This window comes from Microcebus murinus, chromosome 19 (assembly GCF_040939455.1).
Source record: "Microcebus murinus isolate Inina chromosome 19, M.murinus_Inina_mat1.0, whole genome shotgun sequence".
Lineage (NCBI taxonomy): Eukaryota > Metazoa > Chordata > Mammalia > Primates > Cheirogaleidae > Microcebus > Microcebus murinus.
The window spans coordinates 31,845,248-31,861,094 of NC_134122.1; the positions used below are offsets into that span (position 1 = coordinate 31,845,248).

Below are 15,847 nucleotides of genomic sequence, written 5' to 3' on the forward strand. Positions count from 1 at the left end.
GGGGAAATCGCAAAAATGTAGAAGGCTTCTGTAAATCATATTGCTTCGCAGGTATCTTTAAATTCTTCATCTATTTTAAAGAAATCCAACATGAAAATTCTTCATGAGGCTTTATGGGTGCGGTCTATGCAAGAAAGAAGACAGGAGAATGCCAGTCTGTGAACCCAAATTCAAAGGAAAGGTTTTGGACCTACATCAAAAGAAAGAGTGGCTGCTCGGAAAGTTTTCTCTTGCGAGCGACAAAGGCTTGGAGGCTGGAAAAAACGTCGTGGTCGCCACCTACCGAGAAGCAGCGGGTGGGGGAGGATGGCCGGTGTGGCCCGAATCTCCGGTGGTGGTGGAATCACAAAACCACTCAATTTTGTGCTTTATATCTAAAATCTTTGCACTCGGGGTTTTTGAGTTTGACTTCGGTGAACGGTCATGTCTCTCACCATTTTAAAAAATCACGAATTAAAGTTGCGATGCAAAAAATAATCTCGGGGAGGGGTTCGAGTTAAATTGCTTAGCGGTTGACAGAACAAAACAGGGGCTACAAGTCGGGCTTTCGGCTCCCACTCCATAGCTTCCCCCTTCAACTTTCCTTTTAAAAGATGAGTGAGAGACGGACGGTGGGCAAAGCCTGGCGGTGGGGGTGGGTAAGGAATAAAATCCAAAGTCCCCTCCCCTTGCCTATCCTAAGTAGGGGCAATTGTCGCTTTTGAGGCAAGCTTTGAAAACACTTAACGGAGGGTGGTGCGGGGCGGAGGGACTCCCTCTGCGGAGCACAGAGGGCGACAGGCCGGCCCGGAGCTCCCCGGCTTTGGCCGTGTCTGGGCCTCGCAATCTGCAGGGAATCTCGAGTGCAAGAGAATGTGGGAGGCTTGCAGGGCGGCAGAGGCCGGTCCGAGTGCAGCAGGGAGGAGGCTAGTGCCAACACTGAGCTAGATTTCCGTCCCCGTACCCAGCTCCCCTCCCCCACCCGGGCGGCTGCACAGGCCCCAGGTGCAGCCATGTTCTTGCTCCCACCACCCGCGCCTCCATTGACAGTCCTTGCCGGAGAGGGCCGGGCGCCGCGCTCGCCTCGTCCTCGGGTTCGGGGCTCGCCAGCGCGAGGTTTCCTGGGAGTTGTAGTCCGTCGCCCCTGCCGCCGCGTTGGTGCGGACGAAACACAAACTACAATTCCCGCTGGGCGGCGCTGCGGTTGCGCACGCGCAACTCGCCTTCGAAGAACAAAAAAAAAAAAAAAAAAAAAGAAAAAAAAAAAGGAGGAGGAGGGTGAGAGAGAAGCTCGGAGAGCAGAGAAAAGGGGCCACCGGTCGCCCCCCCGCTTCCCCGCACGCGCTCTCTAGCCGTGGCCGCCCGCCTGCCGCGGTAACCCCGGCCTCTCCCTCTGTCCCCCGTGATCGGATCAAGGTGCTGAGCGAGGCCCTGCCGGGGCGGCCATGCGGCGGTGACAGGAGCGCGGCCGAGACGCACGGGCCCCCTCGCCCTCTCACCTCCTGCTCGCTCACCAGCTCGCCTCAGCCGAGGCTGCTCCGCGGCGGCCGCAGCGCGCGCGCGGCCCACACTCGCTTCCCTTCAGCACCCCGGCCCCGGCGCTGCCTGGAGGCGGCTGCACTCGGGTGAGTCCCTCTCGCCTCATCCCGGCCCCCCGCCCCCGCCTCGGTGGCCATTTCGAGCGGGGCCTTTATTCGAGACTTTGCCTCGCCAGGGCCTGTACAGACAGGGGCCTGGGAACCAGGGTCCGCCGTGTGCGGCGAGGGGGCTCGGGGGTGCCCGGCCCCCCCACCGCGCCCCACCCGGGCCCCCGCCAGCCCTCGGCAGCGGGCGAGATGAGGCGTGGGGGTGGGGCGGGACGGACGCGGTCGCGGGGGACGACAGTTGCACGCGCGCGCCTGGGTGCGCGTGGGGGAGGGGCGCGCGCGCCGGCCGGCGTGGGGGGGCGCCTCGCGCGTGCGACCCGCGCGCGAGCGAGCCTGCGGGCTGCGCATGCCCCGCCTCGCTGATTGGCCGGCGCGGCGGTGCGGGGGCGCGCGCGGTGCCAGGCCCGCGCCGTGGGGTCGCGCTCGCCTGGTGTATCTGGGGCTCCTGCGCCGGGGCAGCAGACGCGCGGGATTGGCCGGCCGGCGCGGGGGCGGTGCCGCGCGCTGCCTGGCAACTGCGGCGGGGGGCGGGGAGCGCGCGGGCCCGCCCGGCTCCCAGGTGGAGCCCGCAGTGGGCTTTGTCCGGGGCCGGCCCGGCGCGCCTGCCCCGCGGGCCTGTTCTTTGGGGGAAACTAGCACAATGACCGGAAGGAAGACTCCGGCCTCTCGGCCTTGAGAATCAGCCGTCTGGGTTCGGCCGGCACCCAGGCGACGGGGACCCAGAGGGAGAAGGGGAATCTCGAAAAACCCCGTTCTCTTTCCCCGCCCGCGCCCTCCACTTTTCCTTCTCCAAGTTCTGCCTTTTGATCAAGCTGCTCCCGTCCCCCTCCGAGTTACGTTTTTGCGCTTATTTGCGGCTGGGAATGTGGGGACGCGGACGCGCGCCCCGGTGCAGACTTCTCACCTCTTTTAAGTTCCACTTGGCTGCAGACAATGGCCCGGCCGGCCCGCTGGCGGACGGGAACGCCGGCGCCTGGGGTCAAAAGGGGAAGCTGCAGTTTGCGAACGCGAGCGTGCAGGTGGAGTGGCTGACGCGGGGGCCTGCGGTTTGGGACGGCGTCTTTTATTTCCTGCTATAGGATTTTCCGGGGGCTGCCCGCTTTGCGCTTTCGGTTCTCCTGCTTGGGATCTTGGCTTGCGCCCTTTAGGCTGCGCGGTGACTTTTTCTTCCCTTAGGCTATGGAAATCTTTCTTACTCTTGTAATCACTTCTTTAAGATCTTCTCTTACATTGCTCGCTCAGATGTGTCGTTTCCTCTTAGTGACCCGGTCAGTTTGTTTGCCCTTCCCCGGAGGGCGTCTTTATTTCCTGCGGGAGTGTGTCGGGCTCTGCCTGTGCGCAGGTGTCTGGCCTAGACACTAGGTGTTAAATCGGAGGCCCGAGGGGAAGGCTTTTCCGCCTTTGTTTCTCTCCCTCCACTGCCCCTTTCAGATTGGCATCGCCACGGTGTCTTGCATATAGGAGTGCCAACAGCGAACGTTTGCGTGTCTTTGTGCCAGGGATGGCTTCTGAGCACTTTACGTATACAGCATTTTTCTTTCTTAATCCTCCTAACAGCCCCGTAATTCCACTTTATACGTGAGGAACAAGTCTAGAGAAGTTGGGGAATTTACTCTTGCTCACCCAGCAAATGAACCTGGGCAGTATGAGTCTTCCCCCCCCTAAGTCGGCATTCTCTAGCGCCAGCGCGCTTTGGCACCCCTGGAGGGCTGGCTTGTTAAAACACTTGCTGGGCCTGACTCCAGAGATTTTAATTCTCCAGGTCTGTGTGGGGCCCGAGAATTTGCATTTCTCCCTGGTGGTGGTGATGGCTGCTGCTCCTGGGAAGGCACCTTGAGAACCGTTCTCAACGGTGCAAAATTAAGTGGGGGAAAGTTTTGGCTTCTCATTGCGTTAAAACTGAATCTTAAAGAATCAAAACTAATTTGGATTGCTTACTGTAGGTTGCTTGGAAAACTGGCCGAAGAGTTAAGAATTTCTTTGTTAGCCATGATTACAAAAGTAAAAGTTTAATCTCCAGTTTAAAAAGGGGCCATGGATTTAAGGGCAGAACAAAATTGAAAATCTGAATAATCTTGGCTTTTTTTCCACTCTCATTCATTTATTGATTTAGTCACAGCAAGACATTTGTTACTCATCTTCTCTCAGATGCCTAAAGCAGGTTAGGATGATAGGGCCAGGGATTGGAATTTTGGCCTTGAGATGGAGGGGGTATGAACCCTCCTGCAGGGCCACCTGCACCTCCACAGATTTGGCTTACTTTGTCATTAAAATGTAGGTGTTGAGGATTCTTTTTCTTGAGAGACAAGTCTTGTTGAGAAAGATATTTAGTTTTTTAAAAATTATTATGGATTTCATTCTGGGGAAAGTAATTGCAAAGTAGGAGGAATGGAATTAGTTTACAGTTTTGTTCTATCATTTTTGATGACCCATAGATGGATGGTGTGTTCCAAAACATAAAATATAAAAGACAAGGTCTCTACTCCAGGTTGTTATTATTTAAGGAGTTGTAAATAAAAGGCTGAAAAATTGCTAAACACTTTGACCAGATATATGCCTTGTGTTCCAACTATTCATTTCTATCATTTCATTCTTTATTGAAAACATTAGTTTTTTAACTATATAAGTAGGAATTTTTGCAATCCTTCATAACTGTTGTGGCATAATTAACATGAAATTGCCTTACCACAGCCTTAAATAGATGCCGATGAAATCATTTTTATGTAAGTCCAAAGGAAAGCATTTTTTTTTTTTTTTTTGAGACAGAGTCTCACTTTGTTGCCCTGGCATTGCCGTGGCATCAGCAACCTCAAACTCCTGGGCTCAAGCAATCCTTCTCCCTCAGCCTCCTGAGTAGCTCGGACTACAAGCATGCGCCACCATGCCCGGCTAATTTTTTCTATATATATTTTTAGTTGGCCAATTAATTACTTTCTATTTTTAGTAGAGACGGGGTCTTGCTCTTGCTCAGGCTGGTTTCAAACTCCTGACCTTGAGTGATCGGCCTCGGCCTCCCAGTGTGCTAGGATTACAGGCGTGAGCCACCTGGCCCTGGCGCCTGGCCAATGAAAGCATTTTTGTAGAGTTTGAGAAGTAATACTTTGAGAACAGTATTTCACCTTTTAGAAATGTTTTTGAGGCAGTTTACCTGAGGGATAATTGACAAGAATTATAATCTACTAAAGATCATTGATAGCATTTTTTTAAAAAAAGTTTTGTACACCAATTAGGGTTGAGCTTATTCATTGTTAATAACTGAAAGAAAGAAAATGGAATTAAGCAGAGTTGCTTATTAGAATTGAGTCTTTGCAATCAGTAGGCTTAACATGGTGCCAGAGCAATATAAAGAATAATAGTTAACCGAAGTGTACCTGAGACTACCTGCCTTGGGGGAACAAAACTAATTATGATTTTAGAAGATGTATGTATACTGTAAAAAGTATGGGTAAATCATTGGAAATGATGAAGGTATTGTTTCTCATCCTCCATTCTTTCCTCTTTTGGCTTTTATTTTCCTTCTGTCCTTGGCTGGAACTCTTGCCACCCCTGTTTGTTTTTTCTTTTTTCATCTTCTACAATTCTTGTCTTAGCCTTCTGTGCTTGTTTCTGGCACTACTCATCTACTTTTTACCACTTTAGCCTAGTGAGAAAGTAAGAGAGAGTCTGATGTCTCCAGGGATTGTCAGAGAATTTGGAGGATTGGCTCATTGTTCTTTGGTTGTAACTTGATTAAAAACTATATAGGATTTTTAAATAATTAATTTACTTAAAAAATATATTGTGGGCCAGGCGCGGTGGCTCATTCCTGTAATCCTAGCACTCTGGGAGGCCGAGGTGGCTCACTCAAGGTCAGGAGTTTGAAACCAGCCTGAGCAAGAGCGAGACCCCGTCTCTACTATAAATACAAAGAAATTAATTATATATATAGGAAATATATATATATACACATATATATATATATAAAATATATATAGGAAAAAATCAGCCAGGCATGGTGGCACATGCCTGTAGTCCCAGCTACTCTGGATGCTGAGGCAGCAGGATTGCTTGAGCCCAGGAGTTTGAGGTTGCTGTGAGCTAGGCTGATGCCACAGCACTCACTCTAGCCTGGGCAACAAAGTGAGACTCTTTCTCAAAAGAAAAAAAAAAAGTATATCGTGACAGGGAAGACCAGTTTATAATGGAGAGAGTTGATGCCTCAGGTTCTTAACTCCAACTGCCTGGATTCACATTGAGGTGCCTGTCATTTCCTGCCTGTGTCACCTTGGGCAGTTCGCCTTACATCTGTGGATCTGTTTCCCCTTTTTAAAAAATGGGGATGATGATCATAGAACCTGTTTCTCTTTTAAGGGTTGTTGTGAAGATTTGAATAAGTTAAAGTGCTTGGGATATCTGGCATATAGAGAGCACTCAAAAACTATTAGCAATAAAAATACTATTATAAATACTTTTGGGAAATTAAATATTCTGAGGAAGTAAAAATTTTACTAGTAATATTTGCTACAATGTTAAATTCCACAATGTTAAACTCTGAAGACTGTAAACTCTGTAAAGGGGGCAAGGACTTGCTCTTCATGGGATTTTCCTCTTGTGACACTGTTACATTGGTTTCGTAGTATTGCAAATAATTTTTTTTAAAAGTACTATAAGTGATTTTATTATGGTACAATTGGAGAAACAGTAGTGAAGAGTTTGGTTATGGGGTGTCTGGTTAAAGTGAGCTCTGGGTAGCCTATGATTTGTGTCATAGAGACTAATCATGTCTACCGTGCAAATACTGAATTTATAATTGGAAAATAGCTTTCTGGAAGTGGTTGCCTAACAACATATAAGTTCACTCCACCTATTTTGTATCTTAAGCTATCATAAATTTTAGAGGTAGTGCCTTCTTTTTTCACTGAGGATGTTGATTAGTTGAGCTAGAAATGAGGGTAAAAAAGTTAGGGATAACTGCAGTTTGTTTGCCCTTTTAGGGTAATTAAAGCAGGTAAGAAAAGCTTAGCTATCTAGAATTTGTGGCTGGGCTTCACTTAAATGCTAAAAGTTAACCTCACTTAAATGTTTTTACTAGAAATTGACAGTTTGATTGATGAAACCTGGGAAACCTTTCCTTTATATGTTGTTCATTATAAAGAATTTCTCTCTAGACATACAGCTCTTAATATTGACTACAACATAAATGTGAATAGTTTTATCTAGATTTGAGTTTTCAGACCAGAATTGGTTTCAGGAAAATAAACAAGGTATTGGAACTAAACTAAAATTAATAACTGTGGACTTGGCCTTAGACTTTAAAACACTTAAATTACAATGTTTCTTTTGTGAAATGATTTTGACAAAGGAGAATGATGGCCACAAAAGGAGTATTATCCACATGAGGAAAGAGCAGGGAAACGGACCCTACAAGATCTGTTAGCTTCACTCCTTCCTCTGTTCTTTCTCTTTTTCTTCTTCTTCTTCTTTTTTTTTTTTTTTGCCATCCTAAGCATTTTTAAATGTATATTTCAGTGGCATTAATTACGTTCACAATGTTGTAAGCTGTCACTAATATCTATTTCTAAAACTTTCTCATTGTCCCAAAGATTCTCTGTGCCCCTGAAAAGAATAACTTCTCATTTCTTCCTCCTAGAAACCTAATCTGCTTTCTATCTCTGTGAATCTGCCTATTCTAGATAATTCATACAAGTGGAAGCATTCAATACTTGTCCTTTTGTGTCTGGCGCCTTTCACATAGCACAGTGTTTTCACGGTTCATCCACATTATAGCACATATCAGAACTTCATTTTAAAGCTGAATGATATTCCATTATGTATACATATCGTATTTTGTTTATCCATTTATCTGTTGATGGACATTTGGATTGTTTCCACCTTTTGGCTGTTGTGTAAAATGCAGCTGTGAACATTGATATACAAGTATCTTTTGAGTCTCTTTTCAAATCTTATGTATACCTAGGAGTAGGGATTGCTGGGTCATTGTTTTTTCTTTTTTTTTTTTTTTTTTGAGACAGAGTCTCGCTTTGTTGCCTAGGCTAGAGTGAGTGCCGTGGCGTCAGCCTAGCTCACAGTAACCTCAATCTCCTGGGTCAAGTGATCCTACTGCCTCAGCCTCCCGAGTAGCTGGGACTACAGCCATGCACCACCATGCCCGGCTAATTTTTTGTATATATATTTTTAGTTGGTCGATTAATTTCTTTCTATTTTTGGTAGAGATGGGGTCTTGCTCAGGATGGTTTCGAACTCCTGACCTTGAGTGATCCGCGTGCCTCAGCCTCCCAGAATTACAGGCGTGAGCCACGGCGCTTGGCCTGTCTTTTCTTTTTAATGCCTTTGTTGGGACAGATGAATTTGGATGGATCTGAACAAATCTCTCACTAGCATAGAAAAACCCTGTAAGTTGAGTTTGCTACTTTGCGAAGAAAAATTTGTGTCTGCCATTTCTATCATGAATACATTTCTTTCAACCTTTCAAGTGGTTCCTTATAGTGATTTTTTAAAATTGTGATAAAATATACAAAAAATACCATTTTAACCATTTTTAAGTGTATTGTTCAGTGGTGTGAAATATATTCACATCGTTGTGCAGCCATCACCATCCATCTCCAGAACTTTTTCATGGTATCAAAGTGATGCTCCCTTTCCCCTTCCTCTCAGTGTCTGACCTCACCATTCTGCTTTCTGTCTGTCTGAACGACTGCTACAGGTACCTCATATAAATAAAATCCTGCAATATTTGTCCTTCTGTGACTGGCTTATTTCACTTAGCATATCTTCAAGATTCATCCATGTGTCAGAATTTCCTTCCTTTTTAATATTTATAGTGATTTTTGGAGTTTTTTGTTTGTAGCATGGTGAAGGAAATGATATGTGTGTGTGTGTGTGTGTGTTTCTAAGTACTGTATAGGATTATATTATGACATAACTGGAGAAGCAGAGCGTGTAAAGTTTGGTCCTGTTGACTAATAGGTTATTTGGTTAAATGAGCCTTGGATAGTAGAGCCATTGAAGTTTTCTGACTGTATAGGTCCCATACTTTTGAGGATCTCGCTGTGTGTGTTTTGATCCCATTTGCATACACAGCCCTTACAGATCATAGTATTTTTTTTAATACTAAGTTAAATTATTTTCTGTAAATTATAGATTTTCATCATGATCGCTTCTATACATTTATTTTATTTTATTTTTTTTATTTTAGCGTATTACGGGGGTACAAGTGTTAAGGTTACTTATATTGCCCATGCCCTCCTCCCTATAAAGCTTTTAGAGTAATTTTTCTAGGGTGTGCTGTAAAACAGTGGGGTAGTCACTTTACCCAACTAGATATTAACTTTTTTAGTCTACTTATTTTATAATTTTTTTCTTTATTTGTGGCCTTATCGTTTGGAAAAACAATTTTCAGCAAAATGCGTGTTGGAGCAATTGTTCCCTATTAATCTTCCATATTTTAGGCTTTGGAAAAGGGTTCTTTTATTACATTGGGAACTGTACTCATGTGTTCACTTCTTCAACATATGTATGGCCTCATTGTGTGAGACCTTCAGAACACAGACTACATCTTGGAAAATACTGGTATGGGCATATTACATTGTTGAGGAGCTTCAGAATGAAGAATCTTTAGTTCAGTTTGTATATTCAGTCTAGTTTACTTTTTGATAGGTGTTTCTAGGAAGGTAATTTTATACTTAAATTTTAAAACATCACCTTTTAGGAGAAAATTTGATGTAAGCGAGTTTTCATGTACAAATGCCTTAAAAGGCACACATACGGCCGGGCGTGGTGGCTCATGCCTGTAATCCTAGCACTCTGGGAGGCTGAGGCTGGTGCATTGCTCAAGGTCAGGAGTTTGAAACCAGCCTGAGAAAGAGCGAGACTCCGTCTCTACTATAAATAGAAAGAAATTAATTGGCCAACTAAAAATATATATATATAGAGAAAAAATTAGCCAGGCATGGTGGTGCCTGCCTGTAGTCCCAGCTACTCGGGAGGCTGAGGCAGTAGGATCACTTGGGCCCAGGAGTTTGAGGTTGCTGTGAGCAAAGCTGACACCACAGCACTCACTCTAACTTGGGCAACAAAATGAGAGTCTGTCTCAAAAAAAAAAAAAAAAAAAAAGCACACATACTTTATTTCAAAGCAGTGGTTTGTTTTGACACTTTTCTTGCTCTATCAGAAAATAGGTTAAGGCCAGCGCGGTGGCTCATGCCTGTAATCCTAGCTCTCTGGGAGGCTGAGGTGGGTGGATCGCTCAAGGTCAGGTGTTCAAAACCAGCCCGAGCAAGAGTGAGACCCCGTTTCTACTAAAAAATAGAAAAATTAATTGGACAACTAAAAATATATAGAAAAAATTAGCTGAGCATTGTGGTGCGTGCTTGTAGCCCCAGCTACTTGGGAGGCTGAGGCAGAAGGATCGCTTGAGCCCAGGAGTCTGAGGTTGCTGTGAGCTAGGCTGACACCATGGCACTCTTGCTTGGCCAACAGAGGAAGACTCTGTCTCAAAAAATAAATAAATAAATAAATAAAGGTAAATATAAATAGAAAAACTAAATTTATTGGCTTCTATTCATTTAATCCACACTTTTAGAATTAAATTGTCAATATTAATTGTAACAATAAGAACATCAACAAGATTTTCAGGAACCAACTGCAGCATTTGCTTCACAAGGCTTGGGGCTCAAAACCAGCATGAGTTCAAGTACAATTCACATGGCAGTGTGCTAAGTTATAAATGCTTACTCAATTCACTGGATTCTTTGGTGAAGCACTTGTATCAAGAATTTACTTACATTTGAGATATATATATATATATATATATATATATATATATATATATATATATGAATAAAGCTGACATTCATAAAGCTTTGCTCTGTTGCCTGCCTTCTGTGAACAGTGCATTTTAAAAAATAGAGATGGAAAAATAAATAAAGATGTGTCTTTAGTAATAGCTACTTGATTTTCATTTCCTCTTCCAAATGATTTTTCCAAATCCAACTGATTTTTAAATTTGGAGTACTGTAAAAGGGACACATCTTTGGCTGAGCAAGCCACTGTTGTTTAAAAGTGTGGACTGTCAGTTTAAAATATAATTAATACATATGGAAAAATTTTCTCTTAAACTGTAGTTCCAGGAAAAGTAGATCTTCTTGAATAGCTGGTGAGGTTTTTGGTTTTAAGAACATTGTTTTAAAACTCAGAATTGGATTTGAATCCACCAATTGGGCAGATCCTTTTTTTTTTTTTTTTTTTTTGAGACAGAGTCTCCCTTTGTTGCCCAGGCTAGAGTGAGTGCCGTGGTATCAGCCTAGCTCACAGCAACATCAGACTTCTGAGCTCAAGCAATCCTGCTGCCTCAGCCTCCCCAGTGGCTGGGACTACAGGCATGCACCATCATGCCTGGCTAATTTTTTTTGTATGTATATTAGTTGGCCAATTAATTTCTTTCTATTTATAGTAGAGACAGGGTCTCCCTCTTGCTCAGGCTGGTTTCGAACCCCTGACCTCCAGCAATCCGCCCGCCTCGGCCTCCCAGAGTGCTAGGATTACAGGCGTGAGCCACCTCACCTGTCCTAATCCTTTCTTTTTTTTTTTTTTTTTTTTTTTTTGAGACAGAGTCTCACTTTGTTGCCCAGGCTAGAGTGAGTGCCATGGCGTCAGCCTGGCTCACAGCAACCTCAATCTCCGGGGCTCAGCGATCCTACTGCCTCAGCCTCCCGAGTAGCTGGGACTACAGGCATGCGCCACCATGCCCGGCTAATTTTTTTTTGTATATATATTTTTAGTTGGTCAATTAATTTATTTCTATTTTTGGTAGAGACGGGGTCTCGCTCAGGCTGGTTTTGAACTCCTGACCTTGAGTGATCCGCCCGCCTCGGCCTCCCAAAGTGCTAGGATTACAGGCGTGAGCCACCGCCCCCGGCCTCTAATCCTTTCTTTACTATAATATTTTGTCATTCTTTCCTTCACCTGGCTTTTTTAGAAAATAAACTTTAGCTATTTTTGTTAGCTTTTTCAAGTATTTTTTTTAATGAAATTGCATCAACAGGGTATAAAGTTTTAAGTATGAATCAGTTGCAGATCATTTCAAATCTTTTTTTTTTTTTTTTTTTTTGAGACAGAGTCTCGCTTTGTTGTCCAGGCTAGAGTGAGTGCCGTGGCGTCAGCCTAGCTCACAGCAACCTCAAACTCCTGGGCTCAAGCGATCCTTCTGCCTCAGCCTCCCAAGTAGCTGGGACTACAGGCATGCGCCACTATGCCCGGCTAATTTTATATATATATATATCAGTTGGCCAATTAATTTCTTTCTATTTATAGTAGAGACGGGGTCTCGCTCTTGCTCAGGCTGGTTTTGAACTCCTGACCTTGAGCAATCCGCCCGCCTCGGCCTCCCAAGAGCTAGGATTACAGGCGTGAGCCACAGCGCCCGGCCCATTTCAAATCTTAACCCTTCAAATTAATTTTGTTTCTTCTTGAGGGATCATTTGTTATTTACTGATGTAATTACCAGCTTTACTTCAGCAGATAGAAATTAAGAATTTACTATTTTTATTTTTCTTTCAGGCTGAGTCTGGAAGGAATTTACTGTCTTAAAATGTCTACATAACTGCTGTAAAAACTTCAAAGCCTTGATTTAAAAATCAATCCTGATCAAAAGTCTGGCTTAGAGATTGCTAATTAATTTTCTTTTTTTCTTTTTATTTTTTTGGAGAGAAGGTCTTACTCTGTCCCCCAAGCTATGAGCATAGCTCACTGCAGCCTAAAAATTCCTGGGCTCAAGGGATCCTCCCTCCTCAGTCTCCTGAGTAGCTAGAACTACTGGCATGTGCCACTGAGCCTAGCTAATTTAAAAAGGTTTTTTTGTGGAGATGTGGTCTTGCCATGTTGCCTAGGCTGGTCTCTAACATCTGGTCTCAAGTGATCTTACTACCTTGGCCATCCAGAGTACTGGCGTCACAGGTGTGAGCTAAGATACTGTGCCTGGCCTCTAATTTTATTTCTTAGCACTTGCCATTATATATATTTTCTAAAAATTAAAGTCAGATGAACTAAAATGGGTTCTTTGGCTCTATTTCTTCTGCTGCTGAAGTATATACATTAATATAATATTAATATATGTTAATATAAATTGTGATAATTTGTATTCTGCTGTTAAATATTTGTAAAGCAGAACCTCTGAAATACCAACCTGATTTATTTTTCTTTGGAAAATACCTATTAAACCTTTGGAGATAAACTCTTAGATATGTAAATTAAAATATTCTTCAGTATAAACAAGGAATGTAGAAATCCTGGGATTTACAGGTCCTAGTGTAGTCTCTGGTGGACTGATCTTATCCAAAATATTATGTATGGTAAGTGGCAAGCTCTCTATTGGAGGGTATGTCAGAGCTGGAGGTTGGGCTAGAATACTGATGACAATAACTAGTAACATTTTCTGAGAATTTATGAGTTTATCCTTTTAGTGCTACCTGCATTAACACATTAATCCTCATAGCAATCCTGAGACATGAAGTAGGCAACTGTTAGGATTCCTACTTTAAAGTTGGGGAAAATAAGGCTGAAAGTCTGAAAACCATAGTAAGGGACAGTTTTGATATAAAATGAGGCAGTCAGTTTCAGAGCCCAGTGCTCTTCAGTGCCATCATACACTAATTTCCACTTTTGTTCTGAAATTAATATTTGAAGTATAGATAATGATATTAACTGATAAATTTGAGGAGATGGCATTATCTTCAGTAATTTTACTTCTATGATTAATAAACAAGATAGCTACAGGATCAAAAAAATGAAGTGAAATTATGACCTATACATTCTAGCCAGTGATCTATTTCAATAAGTATTCAGCCGGGCGCGGTGGCTCACGCCTGTAATCCTAGCACTTTGGGAGGCCGAGGCGGGCGGATCACTCAAGGTCAGGAGTTCAAAACCAGCCTGAGCGAGACCCCGTCTCTACCAAAAATAGAAATAAATTAATTGACCAACTAAAAATATATATACAAAAAATTAGCCGGGCATGGTGGCGCATGCCTGTAGTCCCAGCTACTCGGGAGGCTGAGGCAGTAGGATCGCTGAGCCCCGGAGATTGAGGTTGCTGTGAGCCAGGCTGACGCCATGGCACTCACTCTAGCCTGGGCAACAAAGTGAGACTCTGTCTCAAAAAAAAAAAAAAAAAAATAAGTATTCAGTATGATTAAATTGTAGTATTGGGGAAAAAAGATCAACCAGGAGCCTAGTATTTGTTCTTTTATTCAGCCAATGTTTTGTGAGTGCCCACTGTGCGGGGCACTGTGTTGGTGCTGGGATAAAAGGACCCGGACCCCCAGACCCCAAGCTTACACATTTATAGTGAATAACAAAAATTGTCCAAATTAAAAGACTGGCCGTGTGCGGTGGCTCATGCCTGTAATCCTAGCACTCTGGGAGGCTGAGGCGGGCGGATCGCTCAAGGTCAGGAGTTCGAAACCAGCCTGAGCAAGAGCGAGACCCCCGTCACTACCAAAAATTAAAAAATTAGCTGGGCGTGGTGGTTCTTGGCTGTAATCACAGCTACTTGGGAGGCTGAGGCAGGGGAATTGCTTGAGCCCAGGAGTTTGAGCTTGTGGTGAGCTGTGATAATGCTGCTGCTGGACTCCACCCTGGGTGGATTTAGACTGTGTCGCAAAAAAAAAAAAAAAAAAAAAAGAAGATTTAGACAGCCTAAAAGATTGCCAGAATATAATATTACATGATAATCTAAATTAATTTTAATGCACCTGAATCCTGTTTAGGATAAAGTCGGCTGATTCAATTGTCAGATCCTTTTCATTTATTTTATTTTAATTAATTTATTTTTGAGACAGGATCTCTTGCTGCTGCCTGGGCTGGAATGCAGTGACATCATTATAGCTCACTGCAACCTCAAACTCCTGGGCTCAAGGCATCCTCCTGTCTCAGCCTCCTTAGGTAGCTGTGACTATAGGCACATGCCACCACACCTGGGTAATGTTTTTCCTTTTGTAGAGACAGGATCTCACTATGTTGCTCAGGCTAGTCTTGAACTCCAGGCTTCAAGTGATTCTCTGGCCTTAGTGTCCCAGAGTGCTAGGGTTACAGGCATGAGCCACCATGCCCAGCCCCTTTTCATTTATTTTAGGCACTATTTTAGGACAAAATTGTAACATTTTAGAATGATGAACTTGAACTTTTTGTTAATACTGATTGTTTTGAAGAAATTATAAATAAGAATTTAACTGTTTTAAGGTTTGAGATCTTATTTACTTTTGTCTTAGTATGACGTGATACATGAAGTTACTTTATACTTCTCACCAAAGATGTTTCTGTTAGTGTATACATTCAAGAATATGATGGTCCCTTTAGTCATTTAATTTTGTTGAAACTTCGCTTAAGTGGTTCTTAATAAAATGAATTGGGGCCGGGCGCGGTGGCTCAAGCCTGTAATCCTAGCACTCTGGGAGGCCGAGGCGGGCGGATTGCTCGAGGTCAGGAGTTCAAAACCAGCCTGAGCAAGAGCGAGACCCCGTCTCTACTATAAATAGAAAGAAATTAATTGGCCAACTAATATATATATATAAAATTAGCCAGGCGTGGTGGCGCATGCCTGTAGTCCCAGCTACTCGGGAGGCTGAGGCAGCAGGATCGCTTGAGCCCAGGAGTTTGAGGTTGCTGTGAGCTAGGCTGACGCCAAGGCACTCACTCTAGCCTGTGCAACAAAGCGAGACTCTGTCTCAAAAAAAAAAAAAATGAATTGGTAAATTTGAGTTTTATGTTTGACCTCTTATACAAAAGATAATCTGACAGACTGTCTGCTAGATCTGAAAGAATGAAGACATCTGGAAGATACCAGAAAACCAAGAAAGAGACAACTTACCTTAAATACTGTCCCTGGAAGAAGAGCATCCACAAGCACAGGAAAATCTCACTACATTTTTTAGAGTAGGGGTCAAAAAAGTTTGGATGGAAGATTTTTCTGGTAAAAGTCTTCTTTTTTTCTTAAGCCTGTTGAATAATTACAGAATTGATTACTATTACCTGTCCTCAATAACTGTCTTCCATGGACAGTATCATAGTGGTAGTTATTTTAGCTAATTTTGAAGGTTTTCTCAGTTTTAATTGATCCAGATATCTGGAGTTTACTGATTATTATTCTAGTGTAAAACATTAAGTTAGGAAAATTAGTGGTTTTGAAGTTTATCCCACCATAGTTAAGAAAATGTGCAGTGTAGATC

The 15,847-nt window shown here is 43.5% G+C and overlaps 1 protein-coding gene across 7 annotated transcripts in view; it reads left to right on the forward strand.

Annotated features, from left to right (window-relative positions):
• The first annotated feature begins 1,245 nt into the window (after nucleotides 1-1,245).
• The window catches only part of GTF2I (general transcription factor IIi), a 99,693-nt gene continuing 85,091 nt past the window's right edge, over nucleotides 1,246-15,847 (forward strand). For 6 of the 7 annotated variants that reach the window (XM_012742183.3, XM_012742185.3, XM_020281409.2 and 3 more), the window contains exon 1: nucleotides 1,246-1,604. The gene's annotated coding sequence lies outside the window, so the exon portion shown is untranslated. Of the gene's footprint in view, nucleotides 1,605-2,257; nucleotides 2,645-15,847 lie in introns of those variants that run through there. The other variant, XM_075995386.1, reaches the window with a different exon arrangement.